We start from the raw sequence: 15,610 nt of genomic DNA, 5'->3' as shown, positions 1-15,610 counted from the left end.
TCGAGCTCGAGAGCGTACGTCCGGTCAGTGAGTAGGCATTTTGTTGTGCAAATTTTAATACTCGCAAGTGCACAAATCGTTTGTAGTTTAATAGATTGCAAGTGCGAGGTCGAACCCACAAAGAATTGTATTTTTGAAAGAGTAATTTAAATCTAAACTAATTAAATCATAATCTAGTTCCAAAAGGTTTTTGATTTTGTATTTGATTTTGAAATTAAAAGACAAACATAAACTAATTAAAATAAACTAAGAGATAAAAGACTAAGGTTTGGGAATTCACACTCACCGAATCATAACAACATACTTCCATATTTATCAATATTAATCTGAAGTTCTCACAATTAAAATCTTAGATATGATTTACTATGCTTCAAACAATTAATCAAAACCATTCCATGTATCCATTCATTGACAAAATCACAAAAGGAATCCAAATTCAATTGAAACACCAGATGTATCCGTAGAACAAATCACAAGGGATATCCAATTTTTATGAGTTAAAAGCTAAGCAATCAATCATATGAAATTATCTCAAATCATCACATGTATCCTTGAATCACAAGAGATATCCAAGAATTACTCCATACAATTGATTAGAAGTAAAACAATTGAAATATAAAACCCAATAAAATCAGAATAATAAAAAACTTACATAAAAGTGATGTTGTTCTTCATCGGTGAGGCTTCATCCCCAACCTTAGTTGGGAATTTAGTTCCACATAAAAAATAAAATCTAAACCTAAACCTAAACCTAAAGAAAAACTAAACAAAAGAATTTTGCTCTCTAGGATTGTGTGTCTTTTCTTGAATGCAAAGAAGTCTATTTATAGGCTTAGGGAAGTCCTAGAAGCCCAAGTAAACCTAGATAATTCGGAGGTCTGTCTCCCAGTTAAAATAAAAGTCTGAAATCGGAATAGGATTCGTCCAAATTTGTGTCTCTTAATTGCGGGGTGATTTTGACATAGTAACTCTACGAATTAGGAAAATCCTATTTCACAACGAATTGTATAATTTTGACTTAGCTTTCCAATGCCGTTTGAATCACTTCAATCCGATATTTGAGAAGAAAGTTACAGTCAAAATACTGAGACGTGTACAAAATCTGAATTTGAATTTGATCCGAAATCTTATCCAATCTGAACTTTAATCTGATTTAACATTTTCTTGGATTTGGTTAGACTTAACCACATCATCTAGGTCTTCTCAAAGTATGCTTTCTTCCAAACTTCGCATTTTTCCCTTTAAAGCTGTAGTTTTTCTTCAATGACCTACAAAACACTAAAAACACAAAACTAACACAAAATATTAAATAACGACACAGCTAAAGGATTAACTAATGTAAATAAAGGGGTCCAAATATGCAATATTTGGCACTTATCAAACACCCCCAAACTTACATTTTGCTTGTCCCTTAGCAAAACAAAATGAAAACAAAATAAAACAAAACATAAATCCTCTTTCGTGGGAGAAACAATTGCATTTAGCATATGCAACAAGCCTTTTAAACCCCTAAGTATCCCTAGTGGACGAGTGAAGTCTCGTGAAGGCTTAACAGGAATGATACCCACAAACATTGTAGCACTATGTTGTTAACAAAAAAGAAGTTTCACATAAACCATGGTTCTTATTCATGAGCAAACTTAAAAAAACAAACACCATCATAACAGTCAAAAGGAAATTCAAAATCAAATCACTCATAAATGGACAATTTAGATCTCATGTGTTCTGAAATGTGTAAAGTGTAATTAGCATACAATCATGAAGCTTTCAGTTTAAACTCAAGACAAGTTCCATAAAATTTGTAAAAATCTCTATCAAATGAAACAACCAAGGCAAGATATGCAATTTTTTTTTTTTTTTTACAGGCTTTGCAATGTCTAACTCTTTTAAGCTTTCTAATTGACCCATGTAACAAGTGTTAGGCCAATGACTCCCAAGCCAGGTGGCTTTAGGACACTAGATGTAGAACATCCCTAAGGGCTTAGTAACTTAAGTCAAAAAGGCTACGAAGCCAGACTAGCCATATCTTAAATCAATACTGAATTTCACACCTTTTGACACCAACACTCAATGCTTAATGAGGCAAGAGGTCCGGTTACTTAGCGAAAAACTCAACATGATTTTTCTTTTCTTCTTCCTTCTCTTATTTATTTATTTATTTTTTTATATCTTGCAAGCCAATGGTTATTCATCAATAGGTCATCTAACAAATCTCAAAGAGAACAATCCTAAGCTCAAACATCATACCTCACAGAAAACATGCTAATGTGCTCATAAAAATTTATCTCAAAACAAGTGAAATCTCTTTTACCCAAAAATAAGTCGAAGGACTCAGACTCCTAATGACATAATGATGTGTTCAACCCTTTAAGCAAGCTAATGAAATGCAAATCACAGTTACAGTTTAACTCAAACTTGACAACAACATAGCACAATTTTTTTCTTATTTTTCAAAATTTTTAACACAAAATGACAAATATAAATAAACAAAGTGTTTTTCCATACCCCCAAACGAATTACACATTGCCCTCAATGTGTAGTATAGAAATACATTACCAGAAGTAAGGAAATCTCAAGGTGTGAAAAAGGCTAGGGCGTCCCCCAAACTTAAACACCAAAACACCTGTCAACAAAAACTAACAGCAATATTTTTTTTCATAGAAACAAAACATCAAAAGATTAATTGCTGTCAGAAACAAAAACAAATAAAATTAACATGTAATGAAAAAGGAAAGAAAGAATTTTTGGAGTGAAGTGCAGAAAATAAACTAGAGGAGAAAACTTTACAGCGCTTCCCCCTATCATGCGGATGTCCAACCAATCCCTTCCACCCCTTCTGCTTCAAAACTTCATACCCCTCTAGAAGGATATTTTGCCATCTTATGTAGAATTTCTTGCTTCGAAGGATCTTCTTAGGAAAGTGGTTCCTAGATTTGTGTGTTTGTGTGCACAAGTCCTTGAGTATCTGGACATAAGATGGCTCTTTGAGACATTCAGGCGACGAAGCTTTGGGCTCTTGATCTGTCTCAAGAGGGACAGTGATGCAGGCAAGAGCTTCAGTACTCACTTCCATGTCACTGGGTAAATCAGGATCTTTTGGTGGCTCATTGTTCTCATGGTGCTCAACTTGCTCATCTTTCTCTTCCTCCTCTTTGTTATCAGCAATTTCCTCACTCTCAAGTGTGATGATGACTTGGGCATGCTCATGATAAGAATTTTCTGCATCATCCTCATCAAACATGTAGTGCCTTTCAGCCATCAGCTGACTTTGAAGCTCCTCTTCCTCATTGTTATCCTCTATGCTCTCATTGTCCCAATATTGAGTCATTGGCTCAAGTTGATGTTCAGATGGATGTTCATTCTCACTCTGGCCAATCCATTCTTCCATCCTTGCAGTAGCATGAGTATTGGCATCTTTGAGCTCTTGATTGAATTGACGCAGTTCATCTTTAAGCTCTTGATTGAATTGACACAGTTCATCTTTGAGCTCTTGATTGAATTGACGCTATTCATCTTTGAGCTCATTGGTGAGCATAATTTCCTGTAGCTTGAGCTGACCATGAGAAATTAGATTGGTTGCTCCAGTCCAGGTTATTATAATTGGAATTTGAATCAAATCCTGAACTGGAGAAACTGGTGTTCATTTGCTCCATATGGAAAATTAGAAGCTTGTCCCCATGATGGACAATCACTATAATTATGATAAGGATTGGAGCAGTATGAACATGGTTTATGTGGGAAAAAATTTTGAGAGCAGTTGGTAGGAGCTGGTGTCCTATAACTAAGAGAGGCATTAAAATCATTGAAATGAAAATTCATGCTTCCCCCTCACTTTTTAGCATGCAAATATCCCACATAAAACATTAACCATCTTTTTTTTTTTTTTTTTAATTTTTTAATTTTTAAATAAAATAAACTAAAACAAAAAAAAACTAACACAAATAAAAAAAATTAAAAATTAAAAATAAAATTTAAAAACTCACAAAAAGGACCAAAAATAAATTTTTGGCAAAGATATACGGAACTGATGCCTTTGCTGTGAGTGCGCTTGATCGCGCTGATGTATGGAAGGGCTGCGGCAGAACTGTAAAACAAGCCAAACAAAACAAAAAACAACAAGAAAATCTCTTTTTTTTTATTAGTAGCACGAATAAAACAAAACAAATTGCAGAAAAATAAAATCCTAATTATAACTAGTAGAAGAATAAAACTAATTTAAACATAAATTGGTTTAAAAAATTGAACAATTCTTCGGCAACGGCGCCAAAAACTTGTTGTGCAAATTTTAATACTCGCAAGTGCACGAATCGTTTGTAGTTTCATAGATTGCAAGTGCGAGGTCGAACCCACAAAGAATTGTATTTTTGAAAGAGCAATTTAAATCTAAACTAATTAAATCCTAATCTAGTTCCAAAAGGTTTTTGATTTTGTATTTGATTTTGAAATTAAAAGACAAACATAAACTAATTAAAATAAACTAAGAGATAAAAGACTAAGGTTTGAGAATTCACACTCACCGAATCATAACAACATACTTCCATGTTTATCAATATTAATCTGAAGTTCTCACAATTAAAATCTTAGATATGATTTACTATGCTTCAAATAATTAATCAAAACCATCCCATGTATCCATTCATTGACCAAATCACAAAAGGAATCCAAATTCAATTGAAACACCAGATGTATCCGTAGAACAAATCACAAGGGATATCCAATTTTTATGAGTTAAAAGCCAAGCAATCAATCATATGAAATTATCTCAAATAATCACATGTATCCTTGAATCACAAGAGATATCAAAGAATCACTCCATACAATTGGTTAGAAGTAAAACAATTGAAATATAAAACCCAATAAAATCAGAATAACAAAAACTTACATAAAAGTGATGTTGTTCTTCATCGGTGAGGCTTCATCCCCAACCTTAGTTGGGAATTTAGCTCCACATAAAAATAAAATCTAAACCTAAACCTAAACCTAAAGAAAAACTAAACAAAAGAATTTTGCTTTCTGGGATTGTATCTTTTCTTGAATGCAAAGAGGTCTATTTATAGGCTTAGGAAAGTCCTAAAAACCTTATTAAACCTAGATAATTCGAAGGTTTGTCTCATAGTCAAAATAGAAGTCTGAAATCGGAATAGGATTCGTCCAGATTTGTATCCTTTAATTGCGAGGCGATTTTGGCATAGTAACCGTCCGAATTAGAAAAATTCTATTTCACAATGAATTGTAGTATTTTGAGTTAGCTTTCCAATGCCGCTTGAGTCACTTTAATCCAATATTTGAGCAGAAAGTTATAATCAAAATACTGAGACGTATACAAAATCTGAATTTGAATCCGATCCGAAATCTTATCCAATCTATCTTTAATCCAATCTTATCTTTAATCCAATTTAACCTTTTTCTTGGATTCTATTGATCTTAACAACATCATCTAGGTCTTCTCAAAGTATGCTTTCTTCCAAACTTTTCATTTTTCCCTTTAAAGCTGTAGTTTTTCTTTAATGACCTACAAAACACTAAAAACACAAAACTAACACAAAATATTAAATAACGACACAACTAAAGGATTAACTAATGTAAATAAATGGGTTTAAATATGCAATGTTTGGCACTTATCACATTTCGACCAAAAGCTCCTAAGGGGGTTTTATGGTTTCTATAAAACCTATAGGCTTTCATATTTCCTCCTAAGCTATTAAATAAACACATGCATTGTAAGAAAACTCAACATCATACAATACCAGGAATCAAAGAAACTTTTAAAAGTCTTTAGAAACATTTATTGATTTTGTAAGAAAATATACAAGAACTTTAACATGGTGCTCAGGACATGTAGAAAGGCAATGATGATGCCAACAAGAGGATAAGAATAGGCAAGGGATTACCTTGGAAAAAGGCAAGAGCACAAGTTTTCTTCTTTCTCTCTCCCGAATCACAAAACTCACAAGACACTCACACAAGTGATTTTAGAGAGCCTGGGGGCAGAATGATGGTTTCAAATGGGGTGGTGGGGGTTGGTATTTATAGGCCAGAAAAGTTGAGGGCCCTACCAACTATTTTGAAAAGTAGCGGACATCCGATACTATTGGGGCGTACGTTTGGTACTGTTTATTTAACGGTCCAATGGGTGCATCATACATACAGCCATTAACCAGTGGTCAACCGAAAAGTAGCGTACATACGGTGGTCCCCCATCCTACGTCCTTACTATAAGTTAGAGGTGTACGTCCAGTGGTCCCCCATCGTACGTCCAGTACTAGAGGCAAGGGCATACGTTCGGCAACCCTAGCGTACTGGAATTTTCTTAAATACCTTAACCGTTCTTTGTAGAAAATCTTTTAATAAAAACAATCGTTTTTATCGGGGCATTACACCTGCTTATAAGAATTTCGTTCTCAAAATTTGGTTTCAGTAATAAACAAGATTCTTCTGGTAGAGAGGGTTTTCAAAAAAAATTAAAAGTTTTGATAGAAGAAAACAATTGATAAGGAACATATGGTTTTGAAAAGATCGGCATACATAATTAAATCCAAGAAAGGGAAGAAGAAATATCCGCATACAAATTGCCATTACCAAGCATAGCAACGCAAGTCATACATTACGCCCAAGAATAATGAGAAGCATAATAAGTCAACATACATCAAAATTGCCACCACCATGGTGGACTTATAATGTAGCCAAAACATACAAAATTGCGACCACCGCAATGGACTTTCAAAAAGAAAAGACAATGCAAGATTGCTCTAAGTACGAGATCGTCTCCTAGGGCTAGGCTATGCAGATCCTCGACCTGGTGTACCTCTCGCACTCGGGCTTCCCTCTCCACCGATTGATACTCAAACTGTTGATGCCGTAGTCCCTGACATCTAGGGATCCCATCAAGTGGTTTTGCAGCTGGACAAGAATGGCGTGATCCTCTGCTTGTGCTGCATGTAGCTCCTGGAGAGATCACTGCACCTCTTGAAGTGTCTCCTCCATACGACTCACACGCTCATCTTGGCCCGCATACGAAGATGCCCTATCAGCTCGGGCTACTCTCGGGAGCCGTGGTGGCCTCTACTCTGGCTCAGCTTCTAAAAGGTGAATGTTGCTCGCGTTGAGGAATCGTGAGGTTATGGGCCCCTTGGATGGAGGTAGCTCCTTCATGCCCCTAGTGGATACTCCAGCATGCTCGGCGATTTGGGTGACTAAGGCTCCATACGGTAGGGCGGTGATCTGATCCGCTAACCATACTCTCATCATCGTCGTTGTGACCAAGGAGCTAAAATCAATGGAGGTCTCTGTCAGAAGCGCATAAAGGCAGTGAGCTTGCTCAATAGTGATGGATGTGAGGCCTACCGGAAATATTCGACTGACCATGATACGGTATATGCACTGGTCGTTGTCGCTCTTGAGGCCACTAATCCGAAAACCTCCTTCTCCCTCCATTTCCATCTGATGGGGACGCCCGTCGGTGAAATGCTCAACCCGCTGAGCACAGGTGGGAAGGCCATCGACTAGCCATGGATATTCAAGGTCACACATTCATGGAGCCCAGGTGATGTGGCTGATGAGGGTGGGGGTCACTATGATCGATGTGCCTTTGAGCCAAGTATGAAAAGAGTCGCCACACCTCATGTTGATATTGGCCTAGAACTTGTGGACCAGCTCCTTGCCTACGGGACGATGATCCACCACCATGTCTGTCCACCCCTGGGTGTACGTCTATACCGGTGGAGCTCTTTGGCTACATTAGCCACGTCGATTCCTCTCTCAACTATAATCTTTTGCCCTTTGTAGAAGGCCTAATACCTACGCTGGGCCTTGTAAACCCTGAAGTTTGGTGCGGTCATAAGTGTGGTCGATGTCGTTCCTATCAGTGTAACGCCCCCAAAATTAGCCTTGGCTAATCTGGCAGGGTTACTCACAATTACCCCAGTTAAACCAACTTGTGGCTAAATGAGAAATCGCCTCTCTAAGCATTATCAGAGTTAATGCATAGGAAGGTGAAATAAAATCTGAGAAACTATTAAATCATCACAGGACAAGTATATTCCTCGAAATCAAAGGCATGGAGTGACTAATAACAAATAAACCCGATAACCTTTAAAACAAGTCTGTAGTGCCAGCCGTACCACCCTTGGGTTCTAGCAACAGATTTCCTAGAAAGGTAATAACAGCGCAAGTCTAACAACTTAGTAAGTAAACCTCACAATTATGTATGATATGAGTCCAGTTAAGCATAAATAAACATGCAGTTTTAGTAATCTTTCAAAAGAAGGTGCTATCTTTGGTATACACCATAAAATAGTATTTTGGTTAATAAAAGAACGGTGTACTACTGGTGGCAGTTGCCTAAGTATTTTATTGCAGAAAGAATAATACTTTTATAGGTTAGGACTCTCATGTATGATCTACCTGAGATATTACCCCTTCTCAATAGGGTTGGCAATGTCCTGAGGGACCTATAACACAATGCCGGTGCACTAGCCATTGTACGCTATCGTACATAACACTAGCGGCATGACCGAGTCCGACCTCGAGTGGCCCACACTGCTAATGGTATTCATTCTGTAGTGACAGCCCATTAAGGTTGGGCTGGCCACGAAACAACCATTAGATCCATGGCCTATATTGTCAACACACACATTTGACCATAGAAAGAAGTTTATATAGTAAGCCCATGACCACTATATCGCATGTACCGGTGTACCATGTCATATGATGCAACTTATTAATCAGCTAATAAAGCAGTTACCAAGTCGTTACAAAATATAGGCATGCTCATATCATACTCATGGTCATTGAACTGACATATCCCACTATTTTAAGGAGAAAGATTTGTAAGTGTTTACTTACCTGGTATGCTCGCTTGAATCCTTCGACATCACTAAATCTTGCTATAACGTGATACGACACGTCGTTATGCACAATTCTAGAGGACTCTTACAAGTAAAATACTAAGCTTTATCTAACAAAAGGATTGCTAGGCTCTAAAATACACACGAGTGGGGCTTAAGGGCCTATGCCAGGCTTTCTCACAGTACGACCGGGCTCGAGGGCGTACGTCCGATCAGTGAGTTAGGCCATCCGTCTAAAGCGCCAAACTATGTTTTAAGGCTTCTATAAAATCTATAGGCTACTATATCCCCTTCTAGGCTAAGGCATAAACACATGCAATGCAATAGAACTCAACATCATGCTATACAAGGAATCAAAGAAGCTTTCAAAACTATTTTGAAAACATTGCTTGTTTTGTAAGGAAAAGAGTAAAGAGCTTAACATATCATCTTTTGAAAACTCACAACATTTAAGAATGCAATAAAAACAACAGTGAAAGCATATAACGGGCAAGGGGTTACCTTGGAAATTGGCAAGTCCGCACACAAATGCTTCATTTCTTCTCAAATCACAAAACTCACAAAGATATTTACTCAAGTGGTTTCAGAGGGCCTGGAGGCGAGAAATATGTTTAAAGGGCGATGGGGGGGTTAGGTATTTATAGGCCAGAAAAGCTGAGGGTGCTACCAACTACTTTGAAAAGTAGCGGACATCCGCTACTATTGGGGCATACGTTCGGTACTATTTACTCAACGGTCCAAAGGGGGCATCATACGTATAGGTATTATTCAATGGTTTTCCAAAAAGTAGCGTATGTCTGATGGTCCCCCATCGTACGTCCTTGTACTATTTTCAAGCGTAGGTACGATGGTCCCCCTGTGTAAGTCCTCTACTAAAAATAGGAGCCTACATCCGGTAACCCTAGCGTACGTTCAATCAAAAAGGGTTAAGCTCGGGTTTGTGCTTCAAAACGCCTAAGGAGTTTTAGGTTATAGGTATGGGCTTAGGTCCTTTGTTATGAAACCGGGTCTTAACCATTCCTTGTAGAAAATCTCTTAATAAAAACTATTGTTTTTATTGAGGTATTACACTCTCTCTTCCTTATAAGAATTTCGTCCTCAAAATTTGGTGTTAGTTATAAACCAGATCCTTCTGGTAGAGAGGGTTTTCAAAAAAAAAAAAAACAATTTAAAGTTTTAAAATGAAACACACGGTATTTGACATGCATAATTGAATCTGCAGAAGTAAGAGAAACAATTGCATATATAAATAAGCATAGTAAAATAGTCATCCATAGTGCATAAAAATTGCCACCACCAAGGTGGACTTATAGTGTAACCAAGACATACAAAATTGCCACCACCACGGTGGACTTACAAAAACAGCCACAAAGAAGGTGACAATTACAAACAAAATGTCTTATGTGAGCGGGATCGTCTCCTAGAGTTGGGCTCCGCAGATCCTCGATCAGGTGTGCCCCTCGCACTGGGGCTCCCCCCCTCTCCCCCGGTTGATGCTTGGACTGTGGATGCCGTAGTCTTTGACGTCAAGGGATCCCATAAATTTGTCTCGAAGTTGTATGAGAGTAGCGTGGTCCTCTGCTCATGCAGTGTGTAACTCCTGAAGGGACTGCTGCACCGCTCGGAGCGTGCTCTCCATAAGGTTAAGATGCTCACCTTGACTGGTAGACAAGGATGCTCCTCGGGCCACCCTCGGTGGTCATGGTGGTCTCTAGTCCTGCTTAGCCTTTCGGAGATGAGTGCTACCTGCATTGAGGAATCGCAAGGCTATAATTCTGTTGGATGGCAGTAGCTCCTTCAGACCTCTAGTAGACACTCCGGCATGCTCGGCGATCCGGGCAACTAAGGCTCCATACGGCAGGGTAGTGATTTGATCCGCTAACTGTACTCCCATCATCGTTGTCGTGACCAAGGAGCCGAAATCGATGGGGGTCTCGGTCAAAAGTACATAAAGGTAGCGAGCGAGCTCTATGGTGATGGATGTGAGGCTCACTACCAAAAATATTCAACTGACCATGATGCGATAGATGCACCGGTCGTCGTCGCCCTTGAGGTCACTCAACTGGAAACCTCCTTCTCCCTCCATTTCCATCTAGTGAGGACACCCCGTTGGTGAAACGCTATACCAACTGAGCACGAGTGGGAAGGCCGTCAACTCGGTAAGGGTACCCTGGGTAGCACACTTGTGGTGCCCCGGTGATGTAGCTGATGAGAGTGGGGGTCACTATAATCGGCTTGCCTTTAAGCCAAGTGTGAAAAGAGTTGCCGTACCTCATGTGAATGTTGGCGTAGAACTCATGGACCAGCTCCTTGATAAGCGCTAAAATATTCATATTTTCAGCCCTTATCTTACATGTTTTAATCCTTTGGTTTTGGTTAATTAGGTCATTTTACTTCATTTTTGTGTTTTTGATGTTTTTACAGGCTTTTGGAAGAAAGTGAAGTAAAACTGGGTATTTAGGCTCAAAAAAGAGAATATGGGAAAATTGGAGCTCCCTGGTACTGCGATCAATCGTAGGGTACCTACGATCGAGCGCAATACCAGAGGAGATGCTGCACGAGCCAGGCCAGGAGCGATCGAGTGCAGGCAAAAGAGGCATCGATCGCACACGGGCTGCGATCGAGCGCACCCGTGCGCCGGAGGCATTCCAAGTGGCGGCTACAATGTCTCTATTTCCATATTAGGGTTTTTCAAACTCCAAATTGTAATAAGACTGAAACCCTGCGAAAACCCTAGGGTTTACTACTTTTCCAAGGACTTCTAAAGCCTATAAATAGACTCCTAAGCCTTTAGAATAGGTAGGCTTGGAGAAGGGAGAAGAAGAGGAGCTCTCAAGTTAAGTCTCGGGTTTATTCTTTCTTTTCTTTTCTTTTATTTTATGAAGATGTTTAACATCAACTCTATGTGTAGCTAATTTATTTAGTAGGGCTAGATTGAAGCCCTAGTTATGTTAAATTAATATTTCAATATTGGCGCCTTGTGATGATCATGTTGTGCTATTTAACTTAATTAATACCTGCTTGCATGAATTCCTCATATGTGTATGCCTGATCAACATGTGCATGTGGTATGGACTTGTTAGTTAGATCAATTTGGATGGCCGAGTCCTGGGTTTAACTTAAGTAACAAAAGAATCTACACCGCGATTCTTGGGTTAATCAACATAGGGAACCGGGAGTATGTATCCATGCCCTAGGCCTTGTGTGTTTGTCGATTTCCATAGAACATATGCTTTTCTAAAGAACAACTTAGTATAGACATGCTAAATCCTTTAGGAAAGAAAAGAATTAGAGCATGGACCAAGTGGCTAATTCGTTGCTTAGGGAAATCAATAGCTTAAGGAGTTAGGGTTTAACCCTTAGGTTGGCAAACATTAAATATGCATAACTTGATCAAAGCATTGGCATATTGATATACTAGTTTAACATAATTAGTGGTGGATATCAAAGCCCTACCCTTTGTTATCATCACATCAACAATCAATCTTTATTTTGTTTTTGCTTAAGGAATTTATTTTTAAACATAAATTCAGCAATCCTCATGGGAATGATCATGTACTTGCACTCTATACTACCATGTTGACCTTGTGCACTTGCAGGTAAAACGTACAATTATTTACCTATTAATTTAGGTAGATTTTTGCACAACACTCCTTGACCGCAGGACGGTGATCCACCACCATTTTCGTCCAACCCTAGGCGTCTAGTATCATCCGTATCCTTGGAGCTTTGTAGGTGATGTGTGCCAAATATTGCATATTTGGACCCTTTAATTTACTTTTGTTAATTCTCCAGCTGTGTTATTATCTGATGTTCTGGGTTAGTTTTGTGTGTTTAATGTTTTTTAGGTTGCTATGGGAAAACTGCGTGATTTATGTAAAAGTTGCACACTTTGGAGAAGCTGCCAATGGACCTACGATCGAGCACAGTATACTACGCTTGAGCCTAGCACCCCACGATTGAGCGCAGATGTACCCAGTTCAAAGCCCATCGCGTGTGCATGCTTGCGCCGCAAAGAGGAATTGATGCTTGAGTGCGCTCGAGCCCACCAAGTGTGTGATTGAGCACACTTGTCCGATCTGGCAGCAAGTTTTATTCTAATTCAACTCGTAAATCCTAGTTTTAGGCATATAAATTGATAATTCTCAGATTAGTTTAGGGAGGCTGCGAATTTTGAGATTTCAGAGGAGAGAGAAGAGAGTTATAGGGTTTCCTACCTTTTGGATCTCAACTTTGTGATTTCATATTTGTAAGTACTCAATTTTTTATTATGAATCCAATCAATCTTGTTTTGTCTTTCAACACCATGAGAGGCTAAGCCTTCAACTAAGGTTGAAGATGAAGCCCCACTTATGATTAGCACTTTGTTCCATGTATGTAGTATTTCCCAATTTAATGATTTAATTGCCCTATTGTGTTACTTCTAATAATTGGATTGAATAATTCTTGGATATCTTTTATGATTCAAGGATACACTTGATGATTTTAGATTATTCAATGCAATTGATTGCTTGGTTTTCTTTGTTAAAAATTGGATTTCCCCTGTGATTTATTGTTTGGATACAATTGATGTTTTGATAAAAATTGGATATTTTCTTGTGATTTATAGATACAGTTGATGATTTAATTAAATATTGGATTTCTTTTGTGATTTGGGTTATGAATGGATACATGGGATGTTTTGATTAATTCTTCGAAGAATTAGTAAAACAAACCTAAGATTTACATGTGAGAACTTTGGGAAAGATTATAGATCATGGAACTATGTGCTATGAATTTGTGAGTACGGATTCCTAAACCCTAGTGCTTTGTCATTAGATTACAATTACTTTAAATTGCTTTTGCTTTTGATTTTTCATTCAAACTATAATCACTAAAAAATTTGAAACTAGGTTAGGGTTCAATTGATTTAGACATAAATTTATTTTCAAGAATACAATTCTCTGTGGGATCGACCTCGCACTTGCAATCCATTAACTACAATTGATTCGTGCACTTGTGAGTTAATATAATTTGTACAACAAGTTTTTGGCGCCCTTGCTGGGGAATAGTTAAATTTTTGAAATCAAGTTTTTCTAAATTAGTTCAGTCTTTCTACTAGTTATAATTAGGATTTGATTTGTCAACAATTTTTTATTCTTGTTTCTAAGCCATTGAAGCAGAATAAGCCATTGAACCAGGGAGGTACCTCCACTCAAGCTCAGAATTAGTTCTGGCCATCTCACCAAGCTCAACTGGCTGCTTATCAGTCCACTACACAAGTGCCACAGCTTGCACCACAGTCATCATTGGATGACACATTGAAAGCAATCGTGCAAGAGTTGAAGAATACTAACATTAGCAATAATCAAGCTATACAAGAGCTCAAGAATTCCAACTCCTAAGCCATACAAGAACTGAAGAACTCCACCATGGGCAATAGTAGAGATATACAAGAACTTAAGCAAGCCATGATCAAGGTAGAAGGACAAGTTGGCCAGCTAGCCAATCAAGTGGGGGAAAGAGAAAGAGGAAAGTTCCCAAGTCAATCTGTGCCTAACCCAAAAGGGCAATTTGTTATTGGGAGTTCCTCCGCCTCTACTCATGGTCAGGAAAATGTGTAAGCCATCATCACTCTGAGGCTGAAAACAAGTGGATAATCAAGTGGCCATGCCTGAAGGGGCCACTGAGGCTGAAAAAGAAGAGGAAAGCCAGAACAAGATTGCAGGAGATGTTGAATCAAACACTGCAATTCGAATTGCCGAGAATCCCTTTAGAAAGTATGTTCCCAAAGCTGCGTATCCAGAAAGACTGATGGCGCCAAAGAAAAGCTCAAAGTTCGATGACATTTTGGAAGTGTTCAAGCAAGTGCAGATCAACATTCCATTCCTAGATGCCATCCAGCAAGTGCCTTTTTTTGCTAAATTTCTGAAGGATTTGGTCCCATCAAGAGGAAGACGAATGTCACCAAGAAAGCTTTCTTGACTGAGCACGTCAGCTCTATTTTACAATACAAGATGCTTGTCAAATATAAGGACCTTAGATATCCTACCATTGCTTGCAAGATTGGTGACAACCGAATTGAAAAAGCTCTATTGGATTTGGGGGCTAGTGTAAATCTCTTGCCATATTCAATATATGTTCAACAGGGATTGGGAGAGCAGAAATCTACTTCAATTACACTTTAGGCTGACAATTCTATGAAGGTCCCAAGGGGAATCATTGAAGACGTTTTGATCAAAGTTGATAAGTTCTACTACTTTGTGGACTTCATCGTCTTAGATACAGAACCGACGGTAAATGCGGAGATTCAAGTTCCAATCATATTAAGGCGTCCCATTTTAACAACAGCTAATGCCCTAATCAACTATAGAACAAGTGTCATGAAGATATCTTTTGGGTATATGACAGTGTTGCTGAACATCTTTCATAGCAGCAGGCAGCCATTTGAGTATGAGGAGGTTAGAAGCACATGCTTGATTGAGGAGATAATGGAGAAGACTATTAATGAACCGAATATTGAAGAAGCCTTGGGAGAGTGTCTTATTGCACTTGGAGGTGACTTGGACCTGGATACATTATTGCACATGGAGGTGACTTGGACCTGGATACATTATTCGAGGCGGTCATGTCGGCGGGAGGCACGAAGAAATTCGAGGCGTTCCGGCCGTGATCGGGGCTCTTGCAAACTTTCAAAAATATTTGTACTTCGTTATTGAAGATCGGGGGGGGCAAACGAACTCGAATTACTCCGTGCCACCCGCCGACATGATTGTCACGAAGTT

The sequence above is a fragment of the Corylus avellana genome, chromosome ca9, assembly GCF_901000735.1.
Source record: "Corylus avellana chromosome ca9, CavTom2PMs-1.0".
NCBI classification, from domain to species: Eukaryota; Viridiplantae; Streptophyta; class Magnoliopsida; order Fagales; family Betulaceae; genus Corylus; species Corylus avellana.
This window is presented reverse-complemented; position numbering follows the sequence as displayed.